Source organism: Sapajus apella, unplaced genomic scaffold, assembly GCF_009761245.1.
Source record: "Sapajus apella isolate SASKATOON/1434 unplaced genomic scaffold, GSC_monkey_1.0 scaffold2, whole genome shotgun sequence".
Lineage (NCBI taxonomy): Eukaryota > Metazoa > Chordata > Mammalia > Primates > Cebidae > Sapajus > Sapajus apella.
In genome coordinates this window covers 11633465-11648348 of record NW_022436942.1, presented here as the reverse complement: position 1 = coordinate 11648348, position 14884 = coordinate 11633465, and the positions used below count along the sequence as shown (strand labels likewise).

General features: G+C 44.3%; 1 long non-coding RNA gene across 1 annotated transcript in view; it reads right to left on the bottom strand.

Annotated features, from left to right (window-relative positions):
- Positions 1-12078: 12078 nt before the first annotated feature.
- LOC116558401 overlaps positions 12079-14884 on the bottom strand; it is a 38988-nt gene continuing 36182 nt past the window's right edge. The window contains exon 3 of the long non-coding RNA XR_004271991.1: positions 12079-12408. This is a non-coding gene — a long non-coding RNA (uncharacterized LOC116558401). The remainder of the gene's footprint in view (positions 12409-14884) is intronic.

Sequence of the window (14884 nt, the reverse complement as noted above, 5' to 3'; positions counted from 1 at the left end):
CGAGCTGTGGGTCTCACGGAGATGTCACGGTGCCCCCTGCTTGCCTGCCCTAGAAGACAGGAATATTGTGGAGACGTCCCTATACTCCTGTCCTTCCCCGTAATCTCCGGTACTTGGGTGTTGAGGTCCGGGGCGCCATTCCTCACTCCTGACTACTCCGGGACAGAGAGCGGACTATGGGTAACCAGGAGTCCTGCCTAGACCCCAAGTCGCCATTGGGATGTCTAGTCCAAAATTTACCCAAGCTGGGCCTCTGTAAAAAAGAAAAGGCTGCTTTTCCTCTCTACCATGGCCTGGCCCCAGTATACTCTGGACAACCAGTCCAAGTGCCCACCAGAGGGAACTTTTGATCTTAGCATTCTAACCTATTTAGACAATTTCTGCCAAAAAAAAAAAAAATGGTGAACGGTTGGAGGTCCCCCACGTTCAGGCCTTCTGGTATCTGCTCCCATCCCACCCTCTGTTCCTCTTGCACCACCCACTCAGGTGCTCCTGGCCAAAGAAACTCCCTCACCACCCTCGGCCCCTCCACCATCCTCCTCCTTTTCCGACCCCGACCCACAAACCCTCCGCCATATGCGGAACCTCAACCCCTCTTCCTAGTCCCAACCTCTTCCTCCTCTTCCTAATCCCAACCTAGCCTCTCCTGTCAGTGCTCATACCCGCTCACACTGTGCTCCTAAGGATGAAACCTCCCTCCTTTGCCCCCTTCACAAGGTCGCCGGAGCGGCGGGCGTTGTCCGAGTACATGTTCCCTTCTCCCTCTGACCTATCAGCCATTGAGAAACGCCTAGGGTCATTTTCCACCAATCCTACTGCTTACACAAAGAATTCCATTACCTCACCCAGGCTTACGACCTCACCTGGCATGATACCTATGCAATTCTGTCCTCCACCCTCACCCCAGATGAGCGTGACCACATCCTTATGGCTGCCTGGGCGCACGTTGATCAGATACATCTCACAATCAGATGCCAGTAGGTGTGGCGGCGGTCCGAGGCTGACCCTAATTGGAATTATCAAACTGATCAAGATGGCTGCCATTGCCGGGACCAAATGCTACAGTACCTCCTAGCGGGCCTGCAAAACGCAGCCCAAAAGGTAGTTAATTTTGATAAATTAAGAGAAATAACGCGGGGTCCTACTGAAAACCCCGCCACCTTCCTCGACCGATTAACTAATGCTACGATCCTTCATACTCGGCTGGACCCGGCCTCTTTACCAGGGGCTACAGTTCTAGCCACCCATTTCATCTCTCAGTCAGCAGCTAACATTAGAAAGAAACTTAAAAAGGCTGAGGAGGGCCCCCAAACTCCCATGTGAGACCTGGTAAACATAGCATTTAAAGTTTTTAATGGCCGAGAGGAAAAGGCTGAGGCCACCAGCCAGGCCCGTCTACAGCAAAAGGTAAACCTCCAAACCCAAGCTCTTGTGGCAGCCCTGAGGCCGGCAGCCCACCAGGCGCCTGGTGGAGGGGGTCCATCGAAACCCGCCAAGAACTCCGGAGACGTTCCGCCTAGGGCCTGTTTCAAGTGCGGTCAGGAGGGACACTGGGCATGTCAGTGTCCATGTCTCCAACCACCTACCAAGCCTTGCCTGAACTGCAAGCAGCTTGGACATTGGTGCAGTGATTGCCCGTCCTGGACTGCAGGCCCACCCCCGCGCCTCTATGTGGAGGGCAGATGGGTCCGCAGGAAGCAATCCCATCACTTGAACTTCTCAGCCTTCTGGACAACTGACGCAGCCTGGACTTGAAGAACCCCATCACCCTTGCTGAGCCCAGGGTAATGCTGCAGGTAGTGGGCAAGTCCATTTCCTTCTTAGTGGACATGGAGGCTACCTATTCTGTATTGCCTTCCTACTCAGGACCTAGCATACCTTCCCAGGTTTCAGTCATAGGAATTGACAGTAAGTTTTCCTGTCCCAATCAAACTCATCCTTTAGACTGTGTCCTCAAGGGACACCCCCTTTCCCACTCTTTTTTAATTATACCCTCTTGCCCAGACCCCCCTTTAGGACGAGACATTCTCCAGACTGTGGGGGCCACTCTCCAACTCACCGGCCCCCCACGCTCAAGCCCATCATCCGCTCACCTCCTACTGCCACTCCTAACTGACGCCACGTTCTGCCCTAACTCCTCGCCTCAACCCCCATCCCTCCTGACGTAGTTAATCCCCTGATATGGGATACCTTCAAGCCTGTAGCGGCCAAATATCATACCCCGGTTAAGATACTTCTCAAAGATCCTACCTACTTTCCTTCATGTCCTCAGTTCCCCATCTCGAAAACCCACCGTCAAAGCCTGAAGCCTATTATCACCCGCCTGCTAGCCCAGGAACTATTTATTCCCACCAGTTCTCCTTGTAACACTCCTATCTTGCCGGTCCGAAAGTTGTCCGGCAACTACAGCCTGGTTCAGGACCTGCGCCGCCACTGGATACCTAACTTTGCCTATCTAGCTAAATCTCTGTAAGTGGCAGCTAAGGACACCCCCAAGGGACCTCTCTCCCATCCTGAGGTTGTAAAATGGGCTTTTAAAACCCTCCAAACTGCTCTGTCCACCACACCCCCACTTCCCCACTTCATCTGCTGGACCTCAATCGCCCCATTTATCTGTTCACTGATGAGAAACAGGGTTGCTGTTGGGGTTCTAACCCAACCCCTGGGTCCTGTGTTCTGCCCTGTAGCCTACTTATCAAAGCAACTTGACCCCACGGTCAGGGGGTGGCAGTCTTGCCTGCAGGCCCTGGGAGAAGCAACAGAACTTACCAAGGAATCCCTAAAATGTACCCTGGGCCAGCCCATCTCAGTGTCCTCTCCTCACCGGCTTACTGACCTCCTCTTCCACAAAACTCTCGCTCACCTAGTACCCTCCCGTCTACAGGAGTTCCACCTGCTCTTCATTGAAAATCCTTCCGTCAGCCTTCACCCCACTTCCCCACTCAACCTGGCTACCTTGCTTCCCATTCCATCCCTTCCCCCTTCCCCAGCCCACTCCTGCCCTGAACTAATGGATATACTTGCCAAACCTCGGGAGGGCCTATCCGACCTTCCCCTACCTAAACCAGACCTTACCTTCTATGTGGATGAAAGCTCAGTAATGACAGCCTACAGGCGGCGAAAGGCCACCTATGTGGTAGTCACAGATTCAGCAGTCACAGATTCAGCCACCCTTGAGGCACATCACCTCCCTGACGGAACCACATCACAAAAAGCAGAACACATTGCCCTATCCCGAGCTGTCACACTAGCACAGGGAAAACAAGCAAATATCTATACTGATTCAAAATATGCCTTTCTTATTACCCATTGCCACTCTGCCCTCTGGAGAGAGCGGGGATTTCTTACCACAAAGGGGTCCCCGATAATCAATGGTACACAGATCTCCAACCTTTTACAGGCCTTATCATTGCCCAGGGAGGTTGCAGTCATACACTGCTGAGGACACCGAGCCCAGCATGATGCTCTCTCCTGGGGCAATGCGCGGGCAGACCCAGCAACAAGACCTTTAATGCCAAGTTGACCCCTATCCCTATTACCACAGCCACACAGCCTGTATACTCACCATCAGAAAAACAGGCTCTTATACTAAAAGGGGGAAGAGAATCTAATCAGGACTGGATCTTCCTAAATAACAGAATTGCCTTTCCCCGGGAAGAGGCCCCTAAAATTATTGCTGAAATCCACCAATCCTTACATATAGGGCCTAAGGCGTTACACCACTTTGTACAGCCCCTCCTTTTCTCGCCAGGTCCGCAACAAACAATCAAGCAGGTATACAAGGCATGCATTACTTGCTCTAAGGTCTCACCTCAGGGAGGCTTAAGGCCACAGTTTCCTACCCACCAAATGCGTGGCAACCTACTGGCCCAAGACTGGCAAATTGACTTCACTCATATGCCCACTCACAAAAGTTCCGTTACTTCCTAACTTTTGTAGATACCTTTTCAGGTTGGATTGAAGCCTTCCCCACCTCCCGGGAGACAGCAGACATGGTGGCCTCCCTCCTTACTCAAGAAATCATCCCTCGCTTTGGCCTACCTGCCACCATCCAGTCGGACAATGGTCCAGCATTTACAGCCCAAGTAGTCCAGCTAGTCGCCAAGTCCCTCAACATATCCTGGAAACTGCACATCCCTTACCATCCCCAGTCATTGGGTAAAGTTGAACGGGCCCACGGCATCCTCAAAGACCATTTGGCCAAACTTGCTATTGAGGTAAAACTCTCTTGGCCCACACTCCTACCTCTTGCCCTGGCCCGGGTCCGGGCCACCCCATAGGGGCCAATGGGCCTTAGTCCCTTTCAATTGCTGTACGGCCAGCCTTTCCTGGTTTCCCATAATCTCCCTGTAAAACCACCCCTACTGGCTTCCTACCTTCCCTTCCTCTCTCTTCTCTGCCACCTGCTTAGGGAGCACACGGACCGCACCCTACCTGTTGTTCCAGGACTGGAGGACCCCCACCCAGTGACGCCTCTCCAACCAGGTGACAGCGCTCTCCTCTGAAAGCTCAAACCAGGATCTTTGCAGCCCAGGTGGTCGGGACCCCACATTGTTATCCTAACCACCCCCACAGCAGCCAAACTCCTGGATCACACTCCATGGTACCATGAGTCCCGCCGCAAGCTGGCCCGCCAAAATAATCAGTGGAAATCTGAACCCCTGGGCCCCACTCACCTCCGCCTCATCCGTGGCCCTGACCCATCGCCCCCTAACCCTTCAGAGCCTCCTCCTGACAGTCCTTCTAATATCTCCTCTTGAGGCCAACTCATATGTTTGGCGCTTCTACACCCAGGAATCCTGGACTGAGGGCCCCACCACCAGGACCCATTATCTTGCACAGGCAAACTGCCTAACAGGTGGCTGTCAGTCTACTGTCTCCATCCTCATCCCACACGGTAAAAGCGCCGTACTCGGTAGCGATCATGGGTTTCACTTTCAGCACAGGCTGTGTTTTTTATATGACCAAACCAAGGACTACTGTCATTGGTGGAACACTACCTACGGGGATGCCCATACAGCTCTTGTGTTATTCACAAGCCACAGCCTCCAGGCCGTCCCAACCGCATGCTCACTCGCTTCAGCAATGGTTCCTTAGCCCTCAACATCCGCGACCTCTGGCACAGCCATTGGGATGCAGGAGTGTCCAGTAAAGTCTATGAAGATTATACCTGGAGCCACCCTCAGGGAACATGGCTAATATTCCAGTCCTATACCCGCACCATCTCTAAAGCAATAGAACAGCTCAGTTCTGTAAGACATACAATCCTGCAAAATGAAGCCACCCTAACTAACCAATTCAAACCCTCAGATAGCACCTCTCAACTTTTCTCTTGGTTGACTCTAGTACAGCAGGGAGCCAACATGTTAAATTTAACTAAAGCCATGAATATCACCAACTGCTTTTTATGTGCCTCTCTCAGCAGCACCCCCTTAGCTGCAGTTCCCCTCAGGTCCGGGTTCAGTCTGTCACAATCACCTATGGGACCTGACACCATCTTAAGGGATATTCCAAGTACACCTTCACAATTTCTCTCTCTGCTATGAGACAGCCAGCAGCTCCAGTGCCAGCTGTAACACCACAGTGAAGTTAGAGGTATAAACGGACAGGCCGAACTTCTATCCCTCCTTCCACCCTCCCCTAATCACCGAGACAGACAAGCAGTCTTCCTTCCAATGGTCATTGGTCTCTCTCTAGCATCCTTTCTGGTGGCGGCCAGGCTGGGTAGCGGCACCCTAGGCTACAGCGTCACCTCAGCCACTCAACTAAAGGACAAGCTTCGCTTAGCTATCGAAGCGTCGGCCACCTCCCTGGCCTCCCTCCAGCAACAAATCACGTCACTAGCCCAGTTAACTCTCCAGAACCCACGGGCCCTTGACCTGCTGACAGCAGAAAAGGGAGGTACCTGTCTGTTTCTTCAGGAGCAGTGCTGCTATTACATCAATGAAACAGGCCTCGTGGAAGAAAATGTCAACACTCTCTATCTCCTCCAAGAAGACCTCTGCAAGAAGCAGAATGCATCAGTCTCACCTCTCAACTGTTGGCAATCCCCCATACTCACCTGGCTAACCCCTGTTATCACTCCCATTATCATAGTTTGCCTTTTGTTAATGTTAGCCCCTGTTGTCCTCAGGTTTTTACAAGCCCACATGAGGGAAATTTCCAGGGTGGCGGTAAACCAGATGCTACTTCACCGTTATGTCCGGCTCCCAACCGAGGCACCAGCCAACTGACTCTTCCCCCTTACTATGCCCCTAGTCAGCAGGAAGTAGCCAGATGATCGTGACATCCATATCATCAAAAGGGTCGGAATGTAAGGCTGGACGCCTCATCAGGAGCCTAGACAGTCACCCAGCTCTGCACTCAGCACCCAGTTGTGCACCCAGCCCTCCAGTTGGGAATTCTGACTGATGCAGCCCTAACCAAACCTTGCACCAACAAAACCCGCCTGACAACCTGCCAACAAATAGTGGCCCAATCCCGCTTCCCTAAATCCAATCAGAGCACCCTGCTGTTCCTCCTTACTCATAGCCACAAAAACCCCATGCTCCAGGAAGTGGCACAACTTCTCTGGCCCCTTTCCCAGACCATAGAACCTCACCCGAGAGCTGAATAAACTGGCATTTAATTTTCTTATACTGGCCTCAGTTTCCTCATTTTAAACTCGGCAATAACCCTTACAACCCAATCCTCAGGATGGTCACAGTCTAGAGGAAGAATACTGAGCAGATAAATTAAAAGATAATGTGGAAAATACAGTGACAGTGAAACAGGCAAAGGAATTCTGGGAGTAAAGAAAGGCACCTTATGCATCTTAATATAGAGAGAAGACCTCAGGGCAGGTGAAGCAACAACTAAGCCCTATTTTAATTCAGTTGACTGCTTATTGAGTGCCTCTTAATTAGCATAGATACAATGATAAAAGTCCTCTTTCCCTTGAGCCCTCAAGAGAGCTCTGTTACTGTGATGAGCTCATGAACATGAATGTGTGTGATCTGTGTCATTACAAAAATCTATACTCATTTGTATATAAGTTCATGAATATCTTGTGAATATTGAAGGCTGATGCTGGATTTTGTTATATTTTCCTTGTAGTCACAGTTTGAATGACAAGTTATGATTTCCAAGTGAACAGTGGTTTGATATGTCATGTGCCCGGAACATTTCCTTTAATAAGGTTTACCTGCTCCTGTTGACATCACATTATTGTAAGTCCCCTACATGGCTTTTTTGCCTTTTTTTTTCCTAGACTTACTTGGCAAGTCACTTTTTCCAGATGACTCACAGCATGCTAAGTCAAGCAGAATTTTGGCAATCACTCTTTTGGGAAGGATGCAGAACAGATACTTAAGGACTGAGATGATTAGGAACCAGAAGTTGTGTTTAAATAAACTGAATGTCCAGAATGCTCTTGACCTTTAAAGCCCCATCTGTTAAGCTTTATGGCTAGAAATGCATTCTTGTGGTGGTCTTCTATGCCTGAGAACCTCTACTAGGGGCAACAGAATAGAAACATTTTATTGATTCTTAAATTTTAAAACCAGTAGAGCCTGTGTAACTCAGATTTACTTTTTATTCATGGGAAGACATTGGAGACCAGAACATACTCCTGAAACTGGAAAGAAGACAACATAGGTATAGAGAGCACATGAACGAAGATTGATGAGAAACAACCCAGTTTATGCATAAACTAAAAGTAGAACTGGGTGTGGTGGCTCACACATATAATACCAACTAGTAGAGAGGCTGAGATGGGAGGATTGCTTGAGGCAAGTTTAAGACCAGCCTTGGCCAACATTTAGACTCATCGCTAAATGAGAAAACAAAGTTATCTGGGCGTGGTGGCACACACCTCTAATTCCCATCTACTGGTGGGGCTGAGGTGGGAGGATTGCTTGAGCCCACAAATTTAAGGCTTCAGTAAGCTATGATCATGCCACTGCACTCCAGCTTGAGTGACAATGAGACCCCATATCTAAATAAAATAAAAAATCGACTGGGCACGGTGGCTCATGCCTGTAATCTTAGCACTTTGGGAGGCTGAGGTGGGTGGATCACTTGAGGCTAGGAGTTCAAGACCATCCTGGCCAACATGGCAAAACCCCATCTCTACTAAAAATACAAAAAATTACCTGAGCATGGTGGCATGCACCTGTAGTCCTAGCTACTCAGGAAGCTGAGGCATGAGAATCACTTGAATGCAGGAGATGGAAGTTGCAGTCAGCCAAGATCGCACTGCTGTACTCCTTGGTGAGCAAGACTGTCTCAAAACAAAAAATAAACCATAAGCAGTTTCATATGGCTGAATTACTAAGTTTAAGGACATAAATAGATAAGATAGATAGATAATGGTCACATCATGGAAGGCTTTGTAGGTCACATGCAGATTGGATATCGGCTATTAAAGGGAGTTTAGGTGAGAAATGAATGATGAAGATTTGTTGGCATGAAAAATAGAGAAAAGATTTGAAGAATAAGAAAACGGAAAAGATTCATTATTGAGAGAGAAACTGATATCTAATTCTCTAGCATGGGAAATCTATAATCCCAACTTTGGGTAATACATGGTAAGGAACAGATTGGATAGGAAAAATTGATAAATGGGGTTTTGGCTATGTTGAGTTTGACATGCCTTGAAAACATTTAGGTGGATGTTTCTAGCAAGTGAGGGGGGATCTACATTTTTGAGGTACTTTGAGAACTGTCTGAGGGAGGTACGATTTGGAAGTCAGAACCGTGACCATGGGTTAGATGACCTAGAGAGTCCAAATGGTTAATCCCATTTCTGCCATACTTAACTTGTGTGGCCCTTAGATGCGGATTGCAGATGAGGTAAGTAGAAGGAAAATTTGAACTAAATTTAGAAGGTAGAATTTGAGGTTTTTAAATGATGTGAAGTTTAAGTGTAATCTAATATGACCATCACATTTCTGGCTTGGGTAGCTGGTTGGCTGGTGATGACATTCCCCAAATTATAGATTACAATTGTTCCATGGTATATGCAGGGATTGGTTCCAGGACCCCTGTGGATACTAAAATCCACAGATGCTCAAATCCCATACATATCAAATGGCATAGCATTTGCATACAATCTACTCATATCCTCCCATGTACTTTAAATCATCTCTAGATTTTTAATACCTAATACATTATTGCTATCTACATAGTTGTTATATTTTTATTATTTTAAATTTTTTTTGGAATATTTTCTATCCACTGTTTAATCCATAGATTTAAAGCTTGTGGATACAGAAGGCTGACTGTACTAGAGGAGGGGAGCAGGAAGCCAGTAATGGTGCTAGAAAAGATTTCCAGAATTGGTGAAATAAAGTAAAATAATCCTTCTGACTTCTCTTTGTTTATTGAAGAATATTGTTGGAGGAAGGGCAAGAGGGGACTGTCTTTAAGAATCTCTCCTCTCTACAAAACAGAATTAACTTACAAAATGTTCTGGCATTGTCTGTGACTCTTTAATATTGATTAGAAATTTTCCTGGTTTGTAGAAACATGAGATGTTGTGTGGGTCTAGAAACCTGCGCTGTCAAAAGAAGGAATACATGCTAAAGTTTACTATTGTCTACTTTTGGACTGTTCTTAAATGATTTTTCTTACACTCAAAATGATAAACTTGTTTGAGGCTTCATGTTAGCCTGTGTAACTGTAGTTAAGTCATTTGGCCTGAAAGGCTTTTTCCTTTTTTTTTTTGTAACTTCATTTTGTTGAAGTGATTTTAAAATACAACTTTTAAAGGGCAGTTTTATTTTTATAGTTCCAAATGTGCAGTACTTCTCTTTACATATATTTTAAAAAGCTACTAATATGGAATTTTGAAATTTCAGTGACTATTTCCTACTAAATAGTAGCCAAATTCAAGTTGGATTTCAAGGCCTGACTTTATCTGGACAGGTGCTGTTTCAGAGAAATAGGTTAGTTGTGTAATTAATAGTTTTCTAATGGCCACATTAAAAATATAAAATGAATAAAATTAATTTTAGTACATTTAACATTATACATTCAGATTATCTGAACGTGTCATAAAAAATGCTATTTTACATACTTCAAAATCTTATAAAACTTTATAGCTAAGGTGACCCTGGGATATGTGACTTAAGTGCTAAACCCTATACAGTGGGCACCTTATTTATAGCCCATCTTAATCTATATTTGACATTTTAATTGGAAATACTTGATCTATATTGAGATTTCATAGAATCTACAGTTGAAACAGTAGATTCACATACCCAAGTTCTTCCCAAATACTTAAAAGTTTTAAAATTTAAATTCAAACTTAATTAAGTTGAATCAATCAAGCTAAAACTTCAGTCCTTCATTTGTACTACCCACAGGTAGCCAATAGCCACATGTAGATGGTGGCTACCATGAGTACAGGTCTGAGAACAGGTCTAAACCAACCTGTACCTTTCCAGCCAAATCCCAGTCCTCACCCGTCTACCTGTGCTCCAGCTGAACTGAACTGCTTGCCTATCTTCTACATACCTAATTTTACTTGATTCTGCCTTTTCTGATGTTGCTTTCTGCCTTTACTGATTGATATTCTCCTATTATGCCTCCTTCACTTAACTTTCTCCAGCCACCTGGTCTTCTATATCTCCTGTGTACTTCCTACCTATAGGCCCTTCACACTTGCTGATGTCTGCCTATAATATTATTTTCCTGGGCCCAGATCTTTAATATTATTGTGTCTCAGGAATAGAGAGACCCAAGGAGAGGGAGAAAGATGGGGAAACAGCTGATCAGTGGAACATCAAAATAAATGTGGTATATCACATTTATAGATTTGTATGTGTCGAACTATCCTTGCATCCCTGAGATACTTCCCACTTGGTCATGGTGAATGATCCTTTTATCGTGCTGTTGAATTCAATTTGCTAGTGTTTTGTTGAGGATTTCTTCATCTGTGTTCATCAGGGATACTGGCTTATAGTTTTCTTTTCTAGTAGTGTCCTTGTCTGGCTTTGGTATCAGGGTAATGCTGGCCTCATAAAATGAGTTTGGAGGTTTTGTTTTTCTTCAATTTTTTGGAAAAGTGTGAGAAAGATTAGCATTACTTCTTCAAATATTAGGTAGAATTTAGCAATGAAGCTACCAGGGTCCTGAACTTTGTTTTATTGTTTTGAGATGGAGTCTCGCTCTGTCACCCAGGCTTAAGTGCAATGGTGGGATCTTGGCTCACTGCAGCGTTCGCCTCCCAGGTTCAAGGGATTCTCTTACATCAGCCTCCGGATTACTTGGGATTACAGGCACCTGCCACCACACCCAGTTAATTATTTTTGAATTTTTAGTAGAGACAGGGTTTTGCCACGTTGGCCAGGCTGGTATCGAACTCCTGCCCTCAGGTGATCTGCCCAACTCAGCCTCCCAAAGTGCTGGGATTACAGGTGTGAGCCACTGTGACAAGGCTGAACTTTGTTTTTTCTTGGCCTTGCTGTGAATTAGGCTTTGGTTTAAGGAAATTTTGTGATAGGTTTGAACCTCTATCCATATTACCCAAACTGTCTTCATATTGGCAACAAGGCCGCATCAACTTTCTTATCATTCATGTATTTCTTGGAGAAGAACATTTAATTTCCTTGAAGAACTTTTCCTTTTCATTTATAGTTTGGCTGTTTGGTGCAAGAGGCCTAGCTTTTGGCCTGTCTTGGCTTTTTACATGCCTTCCTCCCTAAGCTTAATCCTTTCTAGCTTTTGAATTAAAGTGAGAGATGCGCAACTCTTCCTTTCACTGAACATTTAGAGGCTTATTAATTGGCCTTTTATTTTGAGATGGTGTCTCACTCTTTCGCCCAGCCTGGAGTACAGTGGTGTGATCTTGGCTCACTACTTCAACCTCCACCTCTCAGGTTCAAGCAGTTCCCCTGCCTCAGCCTCCCGAGTAGCTGGGATTACAGGCATGTGCCACTATGCCCAGCTAATTTTTGTATTTTTAGTAGAGATGGGGTTTCACCATGTTGGCCAGGCTGGTATTGAACTCCTGACCTCCAGTGATCCGCCTGCCTCAGCCTCCTAAAGTGCTGGGATTACAGGCATGAGACACTGTGCCCAGCCTAATTGGCCTAATTTTAATACTGTTGTGTCTCAGGAATATGGAGACCCAAGGAGAGGGAGAAAGATGGGGAAACAGCCGGTCAGTGGAGCAGCCAAAACACACACAACATTTATCAATTAAGTTTACCATTTATGTGGGTGCAGTTTGTGGCATCCCAAAACAATTACAATAGTAACAGCAGAGATCACTGTTCACACGTTATCATAACAGATATAATAATAATGAAAAAGTTTGAAATACTGTAAGAATTACCAAAATGGGACACAGAGACCTGAAGTGAACACATGCTGTTGGAAAAATGGCACCAATAGACTTGACTCAGGATTGCCACAACCTTCTATCTGTAAAAAAAAAATGCATTATCTGTGAACAAAGTATGCCTCTATTTATTCATCGAAAATCATGGGGGGAAAAACATTTACCAGCATACCTCTTAAACAAATTTAAAAAACTAGATAACTATCCTGATGGCAATTTGGAAATTACTTTTAAGATGGTTTCCTCAAGACTCTCTCATTGCTATCTCTTCTCATTCTAATTACCTTGAAAGATTATAATTCTCAGGCCGCCAGCAAGTGATAAGATGAGCATTGAGACATAGAGAAGAGTAATTCCAGAATTAATAAAAATTATAGAGGGAGAAATGCAAGGAGAGTACAAGTGGTGAAATATGTTGGGAATGATGGTTTTCATTTTATTGGTTGAGAGTATTAGGGAAAATACTCAAAGAAAATTAGCCTAATTTTCTTTCCTTAGGAGGAAGACTAATTTTTGTATGTAAAATTAGTCTTTTTCTGAATGTGAAATCAGTCTTCCTCCTAAGAGTTGTGAACTGGCTGGGCACAGTGGCTCATGCCTGTAATCCGAGGCAGGAGGATTCACTTGATTGAGCTCAGGAGTTCAAGACCAGCTTGGGAAACATAGTGAGACCTTGTCTCTACTTAAAAAAATAAAAATAAAAAATTAGCCGGGCATGGTGATGTGTGCCTAGTCTCAGCTACTCAGGAGGCTGAGGCAGGAGGATCACTTGAGCCCAAGAAATAGAGGTTGCAGTAAGCTATGATTGTGCAACTGCACTACAGCCTGGGTGACAGAGCAAGACTACCTTAAAAAGAGTTATGGACATTAGCTTGAAATTTCTATATAGATTTATGGAAAATATTCTTGTAGCATTTGGTTTTTGATCACAAGACTGGATGATAGTTTAAAAAAAAAAACACCTCAGTATGCATATGGGCAAGAAGGTTGATTACAGGTGATAGTGAAATAGAGAGAGATGGTTTTGGGGATGCACTGCTCCTACAAGCTGCTCTACAGAGTTATTAAGGGACTTAGTTATTAGACCTCCTTACTCCTTCATCACTCCACTTTTTTAGTCTCTCTTTTATATTTTCCATCTGTCTTTCTGTACTCCCTACTGAGAAACTTTTTCACATCTATTTTTGAGTACACTAATTTTATGTTCAGCTGGTTTTTAAAAAAATTTTTTTAATTTTTTTATTTTTAAGATGGGGTTTCACCATGTGGGTCAGGCTGGTCGGCTGGTCTTCAACTCCCGACCTCAGGTGATCCGCCCACCTTGGCCTCCATAGTGCTTGGATTACAGGCATGAGCCACCACGCCTGGCCTCAGCTGGGTTTAATCAACTCATAAATAGGATTTTAAAAATTTGTCTTTATAATATATATTAGGTCTATTTATCTCAACTTTATTGACATATGTCATATATCATACAATTCATCTATTTAAAGTATCTAACTTAGCAGTTTTTACTGTATTCACAGAGTTGTGTAACCATCACCACAATTGATTTTAGAATATTTTCATCAACCCAAGAAGAAACTTATACCTCTTAACCATCACTCTTAACCCTCTTAACCCTCTTATTACCCTCTTAACCCTCATATTACTAGGCAACAACTAATCTTTCTGTCTTCATATTTTCCTATTCTGAACATTTTATGTAAATGGGATCATAAAATATATGGTCCCTTATGGCCAACTTCTTTCACTTAAAGTAATGTTGTGAGGATTCATCCATGTTGTAGCATGTATCAGTACTTTATTTCTTGTTATAGCTAAATAATTTGTATAGATGTACCATATTTTACTTATGTGTTTATCAGTTGAACATTTGGGTTATTGCCTCTTTTTGATTATTATGAAGAATGGTGGTATGATCATTCATATATTAGTTCTTAAATAGACATAGGTTTTCTTTTATCTTGGGTATAAGTAGGAGTGGAATTGAAGGTTGTGGCAACCCACAAGTCATATGGTAACTCTATGATTAAACTTTAAGGAATTGTTAGGCTGTTTTCCAAAGCAGCTGTACCATTTTACATTCTCACCAGCAGTGTATGAAAGTTCCAGTTTCTTCTCATCCTCTTCAATAGTTATTATCTTTTTAAAGCCATCCTAGCGGGTATGAAATGGTATCTTAGTGTTGCTTTGATTTGATTTTCCCTGCTGGCTAGTGATGTTGAGCATCTTTTATGTGCACATTGGCATTTATATATCTTCTTTGGAGAAATGCCTATTCATATCATTTGCCAATTTTTAATTGGGATACAGTCTTCATTACTGAGTTGTGAGAGTTCTTTAAAATTACAAGTCCCTTATCAGATTTTGATGTGCAAATATTTTCTCCTATTTGTGGCTCTACTCTCTTGATGATGTCTTTTACAGCACAAATGTTTCAAATTTTGATAAAGTCCAATTTATTTTTTGTTGTTGCTTGTGGTTTGAGTTTTTAAGAAACCATTGCATAATCAAAGGTTATAATGATTAATGCCTGTTTTCTTCTAAGAGTCTTAC